At 45.1% G+C, this 7,845-nt stretch overlaps 1 long non-coding RNA gene across 1 annotated transcript in view; it reads left to right on the forward strand.

Moving 5' to 3' along the window:
- LOC107183149 overlaps positions 1-2,800 on the forward strand; it is a 5,682-nt gene extending 2,882 nt beyond the window's left edge. The window contains exon 3 of the long non-coding RNA XR_001513914.1: positions 2,790-2,800. This is a non-coding gene — a long non-coding RNA (uncharacterized LOC107183149). The remainder of the gene's footprint in view (positions 1-2,789) is intronic.
- The last annotated feature ends 5,045 nt before the right edge of the window (positions 2,801-7,845 follow it).

Raw genomic sequence — 7,845 nt, forward strand, 5'->3', positions numbered from 1 at the left:
GCGGGCTGAGAGTCCCAGTTGGATTCTGGTCCAGAGCACGTAGCTGGGTTTCAGGCTCAATTCCCGGCCTGGCTGGTCAGCGCAGTGCAGGAGATGACCTACTATGTGATTCTTGCACATGGATTTTTCTCTCTCTCTTCCCCTCCCACTCTCCTCAAAAATCAATGGGAACATATCCTTGGCTGAGGATTAACAAAAAAAGGGGGGTGAGGGTGAGGGAGTCATTAAAAATAAGCATTTGAAAAGATGCTCCACATCTTTGTCACCAGGGAAATGCAAATCAACATAAAACCACAAAGAGAAAATACTACACCCGTTACAATGGTTACAATGGAAAAGATTTGACCAGGTCAACTGTTGGCAAGGCGTGTGGCTCTCAGACTCTGCTGGTGGGGATGTAAAATAGTATAGGGTGTCCCAAAATTCACGCAAGATTTGAATTTTGCGTGAGCATTAACAACAACAACTACAAATAAAAGCCTAATTTTACTTGGTTTATAGAATCAGATTCTAATATCTGTTGCCCTTTAATTTCAATCCCTTCAATTTGATAAGCATCACCAAGTACCAATGATGGCCCAGGAGCAGGGACAATGAAGACCAATGAAAACCACAGCCTTGCCGAAGCTGGTTTGGCTCAGTGGATAGAGTGTCGGCCTGTGGACTGAAAGGTCATAGGTTCGATTCCGGTCAGGGGCATGTACCTGGGTTGCGGCTGATCGATGTTTCTCTCTCATTGATGTTTCTAACTATCTCTCTCCCTTCCTCTCTGTAAAATATCAATAAAATATATTTTAAAAAAGAAAACCACAGCTTTGTGTATGTGCCAGCAAAGCGGTGGAGGCCATTTACCCGATGTGCTATTCCATACATAACCCTATACTGTATACTTTATGAATCAATAAAAAATTACAATTTTTAATTACAAACCTGTGTTTTCTATCAAAATTACTTCTTGCGTGGATTTTGGGACATGCTATATGAGCACTTTGTAAAACAATTGGGCAGTCTTTTTAAAAGCTAAGTAAGCACTTACCATACAGTTAAAACGTTCCGCTCCCGAATATTGACCCCAGCGAAACGATAGCATGTTTCTGTGCGAAGACCTGCACACCAATGTCCATGTCGTCTTGTTCGAAATGACCAAAAACCGGAAGCAAGCCAAATGCCCCTCAGGAAGTGAGTGGATACACCGATTGTGGTAAACCCGTACAACAGAATACCACTAAGCAATAAGGTGAAATAAACGACGGGTCCACGCAACGTGATGAATTTCAAAATAATAACGCAAGTGAAAGAAGCCAAACAACAACGAAAAGGAATACTCACGGTATGCTCCCATTTATATAAAATGGTAGAAAGTGCAAACTAAAGTGACAGAACAGAGATCAATGGTTGCCTGGGAAGGGGTAGAGGGAGGGTGGGAAGGAGGAATGGCCGGTGTGGCTCAGTGGTTGAGCAGCAATCTATGAACCAGGGGGTCATGGTTCAATTCCCAGTCAGGGCACATGCCCAAGTTGCGGGCTCGGTCCCCAGTGGGGCGTGTGCAGGAGGCAGCCAATCAGTGATTCTCCCTCATCATTGATGTTTCTATCTCTCTGTCCCTCTCCCTTCCTCTCTGAAATCAATAAAATAATTTTTTAAAGTAAAATGGGGGTGGGGGGAATGCCCACAATACAAAAAGATATTTTACAAAAACAAAACAAAAAAGGGGGTGGGGGCATGAGGAAACAAACATTTGGGAGTAACATGTCCATTATCTTGAGTGTAGTAACAATTTCAGGGGTGTACATATGTCATAATGTTGCAAAAGACCAAAGAAATACCAAGCCCGCTTCCTAGAGAAAGGGAGGGACCCTGTTCATTAACACTAGTGGACTCTGGGAATAATTTCCAAATCCGAGTGAGTAACACGCAGAGAGCCTGTCTATATATATCCCGCTGGGGTCTTTGTCTTGCAGATATGGTTCCGCCCCCTTGTGGGCTTACAGGAAGGCCCCTGGTGTTGGGGGTCCCCAGGCCATATCCGATGATCTGTCCTGGGGCCAGCGATAACGACCTCCCCCGCCCAGGGCAGTGCATTGTTCGCAGTTTTTATGGCCTGACACGCCTTGCAAGACCAGTTTCCTCCTCAATAAAACATGAAATTATACACTTCAACTACGTGTAGTTTATCATACATCAATTATACCCAATAAAGCTGTAGATTTTTGTTTGCAAGTGGGTAACCAGCTTTCCCGCTTCCTCTGATGGATCAGACAAAAGCTTAGAATGACCAGAACATGGAAAGAAAGTAAATACAGCCCAGACTCTCCTCCTCCTAGGAACACACAGAAAAGAAAAAGATGACGGGGCAAGGGAAGAGAATATCTAATGATTTCCTATTCTCTCTTCTAACTCTTGTCCTAAGGACCACAGTCCTTCCTCCAGATGGTCAGAGACCAGAGAAAGGACATTTCCTGCTTTAAAAACATCTACCCTGTGCCTCATAATGCTGCCTTTCCACTCCACCTATAGTCAGCAGGTGGCGCTGGTGACTAAAAAGAAGTATTCGGGATGAGGAAGGTCTCCAGGAAAAAGAAAATTAATTTCTCAGGTTAACTGACATGTTGCCCATTTGAGAGAAAATATTAATAAGCATTTGGCAGAATTGTAATTTCAGAAATAAATGGAAGATAGGTGCATAGTACACTAGGTAAATTGTTTAAATCATTATAACTTCACAACGAACAGAGTTGTTCAAGACATGAAACAATCAAAATACACTAGTTGGCTCCACATTTACACAGTGATAATAATGTAAACAGACCTAGCCAGTTGCTCAGTGTGTAGAGCGTTGGCCTGTGGACTAAAGGGTCCCGGGTTCAATTCTGGTCAAGGGCACATTCCCAGGTTTGTAGGCTCTATCCTCAGTGGGGGGCATACAGGAGGCAGACAATCAATGATTCTCTCTCATCATTGATGTTTCTCTCTCTCTCTCTCCCTCTCCCTTCCTCTCCAAAATGAATAAAAATGTATTAGAAATAATAATAATAATAATGTAATACTGTCCATTGATGTAGCCAAAATTGTGATATAACTCTATTGGAAGGATGAGGTAAAAGAAAAGGGAAGGTAGGTATACAATGGGATGTAAAATGCTTAAAATTTCAATTACTGTAACAAAAATAGAGTAGGTATGTCTAATGTTTCTAAATTAAGAAATAAAAGAAGAAACGTATAGTTTAGAAATATAAAGTAAATAACAGATTAAAAAGCTGAAATTTTTGAAAGAGATAATTCAGTAGAGAGACCTGAGATGTGCTACGTTTTGTGTATTAAATACTATATGATTTCAACCACATTATGTTTCCTTATGTTGATTTTTCAAAGAGAGGGTATTTCCATCTTAGCCAGTCCTGAGCCTTCTCCCGTAACTTCTCAAACTTGTGGGCACCGCAACCACTTCCCACATCCACCCAACTCCTCCCTACCCTCCTCACGTACTTCATGGCAAGCTCCTTCCCACGTTTTTTCTCAAGGAAAGAGGAGAGTCCAGTAGGTACAGTTCTCAAACCCAGTGCCAAAAAGCTGCGCCAGCACGAAGGGGGAACAGAAGACAGGACATTAGCAAATAAAAGTCCTTCCTTCACTTTCCTGCTGCTCCCAAACCAAATTATTCATCATCCTCCTGACCCTTAATAGGAAGGAATAAGTTAAATATGTTTCCGGAGATAAAATTTGTGTTTGAATAGAGGGTGGATTTTAAGAAAGAGAAAGAGAAATCAGAAAGGAAAACTAGATTCTGCCGCCACTATGAGCTATTTTGGAATCATTCTTTGCTATTGGTTCAAAGAACAAATAATTTTAATATCAAGAGGTTTTTGTAGTTTTTTTAAAAAATATATTTTTATTGATTTCAGAGAGAAAATGATGCAGGCCCCCCACTAGGGATGCAGCCAACAAGCAGGGCATGTGCCCTGACCAGAATTGAACCATGACCTCCTGGTTCATAGGTCAACACTCAATCACTGTACCACACCGGCCTGGCTATCAAGGGTTTTGTATAGTCAGTCTTGAAACAGCACTGTTCTTCTACTCATACCTCTAAGACACTAGCTAACTCAGATTTTTTAAAAACGAATCGGCCTCTTCATTTTGCCCTGCGACTCCACCTCATCCCAGCCAGCAACTGAGAGCCCCGTTGCTAAAACTATAGCAACTGAAACGGAAAATGTCCTGCCATAATTTTATTTTCTCTTTGTGAAGGTCACTGACCTTCATCTACCACAACCAAGCCTGCAGCCAGGGAGGAATGCCATCAGCACAGGAGAAGCAGCCAAAACCAGGACGGGGGGCAATGGCCTGGGCTGGGTGAGCAATCCTATGGGTTACCGTTTGCCCTTCTTTAGAACTTTTGAAGCACCTAAGCTGTGCCACGCCAGCACGACCAAGGGTGATCCCCAGTGGGAGGGTGAAAGGATTAAGGAAAGACAGACAAGAGAATGAAAGCTGGGTCTCGGTGGGACGCTGCCTCCCTGATGAGGAGAAAACAACGGCGCCCGCAAGCCATGTCTTTATTTTATAGCAGATGCCACGAGGCAAAGTAGGGGCGTGATCACGCTGTTTACAGCATTCTCCTGAGTCTCTACCTCACTCAACTACATGCACCCGAACTCTATCACAAGGCACGTGGGGCTACGTGTTCGGACCATAGGTTCAAGCTTACAACCACAGCCGTTGGCTATAATTGTGCTGAGAGAGCCCTGCCCTCCAGCTGGGATTTGCACGTGGCAATGAGAGGACCCTGTCCTTTCATTAGTCCGAGGCTTGAACCTGGCCAAAACACCGTAAACACGCCCCACACTAAACTATGCCAGGCCATGAGACAACATGGTTCCTATCTTTGGGGAGCTCAGTTTAGTGGGAAGGAATAGTCAGATAACATAATTACAAGATAAACCATCAATATGCATAACATATAGCCCTGCCGGTTTGGCTCAGTGGATAGAGCATCAGCCTGCAAACTGAAGGGTCCCGGGTTCGATTCTGGTCAAGAGCAGGTACCTCGGTGCAGGCTCAACCCAGAGGGCAACCAATCGATGTTTCTCTGTCTCTCCCCCTCCCTTCTACTCTCTCGAAAAATCAATTGAAAAATGTCCTAAAAATATCCTCAGGTGAGGATTAAATACACACACACACACACACACACACACACGCATATATAAGCAAAACATATAGAAGCATGTCCAACATGCTGTAGGAATACAAAGGTGACAATTAAGTCTAAACAGAAGATGACTTAAAAAAATCAAAGTAGAAAGATCTTTGAACCATATCAATCAGATGAATTTTGTCCTAAGTTGTGTGAACTTGGGCAAGTCTTTTGAACTCTCCGAATCGCAATATACACTCTACAAAACATCTGCGGCCTGTCTAGTGAGAGTCAATTGCTTGTGCAATTTCTTTCTTTTTTAAAAAATTGATTTTAGAGAGGGAGGGAGGGGGAGAGACATTGATGGGCTGCCTCCTGTATGTGGGATCAAACCCACGACCTTCAGATGCAGCGGATCCCTCGCGGCCAGGTTTGGGCAGGTCTTTATAACACACTGCACAGTTGTCTCTGTGTTCACTATACATGTTATTAACAGAAGAAGCATTGTTAACTCTCAGTCTGGATAAAAAACAGAACAACTTTTAGCATGTGGCTTCCTCTCTCAGTCATGAACACCATGTTCCTGTCTCTGCTTCTTTTTCTCACGATCAAAGAATCATCTTCGCCGCTCAGGGAGCCGTTGGGGTCAAGTCTCAAGGCTCCGAAAAGCATCTGTGTTTTTGAGACAATTCTTTGACTAAGGATCTTGACAGTACATTCACTTGCCCACTGGGTGGCAGGGCTGAGCCAACTGCATTATTGAATTGTGTAAGAAAGAAAAAAATTCTCAGAAAAGGGGAAGTTGGGTTAAGCACGCAATGTCCTGTCTCCCTCGTGCTTATAAACATGAACACCGTCCAATTTTCCCCTCACGGGAAAACAAACCCTCACCCCTCACCGCCTTGCCACCCTCGCTCTGCTACACAATTGGACCGGGGCCTCTAAGGAGAGACCGGTTATGTATGTGACAGTGGAACAGAAGGAACTGAGGTTGAGGTTTAAAAGCAACAATACCAGGTTCTGCATGAGTGCACACTGTGTGGGAGGCGGTCAGACGCATGTGAGCAGAGCCAGGACGATGGGCCGGGCAGAGAACCCTGGGAGTCTAGCAGAGGACAATTGCAGGGTGGGGCCTCCCCTCCAGGGTGACCTTTGCTCCCCTAGCATACGGCTGGCCTGTGGTTTGGACCCCCAGACCTTTCCTCCCTAGGGTAACATTTAGGCCTCAGTTGTACTTCAGCTCCAGGCCCAGAAAAGCAACAAAACCAGAGAAGCAACCGCAAGGCTGCCCTCAGGCCCAGCTGCAGTGGATAAAGATCTGCTGGCGCCCGCCCGCCCATCCAGCCCAACGCAGAGGACACACCTGGAAAGCTGCTGAATAGGCTATTGGGGTCTTCCCCTGGGACCGCCCTAAGCTTCCCGCCCCTAACCCTCAGGAGCCCAGCTGGTGTGGCTCAGTGGCTGAGCGTAGACCTGGGAAGCAGGAGGTCGTGGGTCCATTCCCTGTCAGGGCACGTGCCCCGGTGGTGGGCTTGGTCCCCTGTGGGACAGGCAGTCCTATCGATGGGTCGCTCTCATTATTCATGTTTCTCTCTCTCTCCCTCTCTCTTCCTTCCTCTCTGAAATCAATACATTAGCTTCCAGCTCCAAGGGCCCTTCCTGTACCTCTATAACTTGTATACTCAGCCCATTTCTTCTACAAGTTACTGCTTCCCCCTCTGTAATTTTATAAATAAGTGCTTTAGTCGTGGCTCTGAATTCTTTCCCAGCCAGAGCCCAAGTACCGAGGTTGCTGAGCCCAGATCCGGTCTGACCCCACGGGTCTAACACCAGGTGCCCTTCCTGCCACCCACAGCAGTTCTAGTCCAGAGCCACACCCCTATCGATTCAACGTATATGTAATAACAATTGTACTCTATGAAATGTACTCTGCTAGGTGCTATGAAGAAGACAAGGATCTTTTAAAAGGACATAGTTCCTTCTCTCTAGGAATTCATTATCTGAGAGAAATGAAATTTACATGCAAGTTCCATGCGAGAAATATAAACAAGATGCTATGGAATCCCCAGAAGGGAATGAAATCCACTTGGTTACAAGGCAAAAGACGAGGGGATCGGGAATCAAGAAAGATTTCAGAAAGGAACAGTCGTTTGGCTGTCCACCAAGAAGCAGAGACGGGAGGAGGGCCCCGCATTCCAGGTAGAGAGGAAAGCATAAACAAAGGCAGAGAAAGATGTATTGGAGGAACAGTGCGTACTCAGGTTTGGCTGAGGTATCGGGTACATGCAAAGGAAGTAGAGAGAAATGAGACTGAACGTTTGGCTGTGGCCAATTTGTGAAGGCTTTTCATGGCAAGTCAAAGCATGTGAAGTTGACTCAGTTAAACAGTGGGTTTGGGAGTCTCACGGGAACAGACAGAAACTCAACTGTGATAGATGTAGTCAAGGTCTATAGATTATAACGTAAAGATCAGTGAAAAGCTATTAAAATAATCTAGGCAAAAGTAACAAGGACACGAATCAGAGTGGTGGAATAAGAGATAATTCTACCCCTGACTGGTTTGGCTCAGTGGATAGAGCGTCAGCCTGTGGACTGAAAGGTCCCAGGTTCGATTCCGGTCAAGGGCATGTACCTTGGTTGGGGGCACATCCCCAGTGGGGAGTGTGCAGGAGGCAGCTGATCGATGTTTCTCTCTCATTGATGTTTCTAAC

Source organism: Myotis davidii, unplaced genomic scaffold, assembly GCF_000327345.1.
Source record: "Myotis davidii unplaced genomic scaffold, ASM32734v1 scaffold401, whole genome shotgun sequence".
Lineage (NCBI taxonomy): Eukaryota > Metazoa > Chordata > Mammalia > Chiroptera > Vespertilionidae > Myotis > Myotis davidii.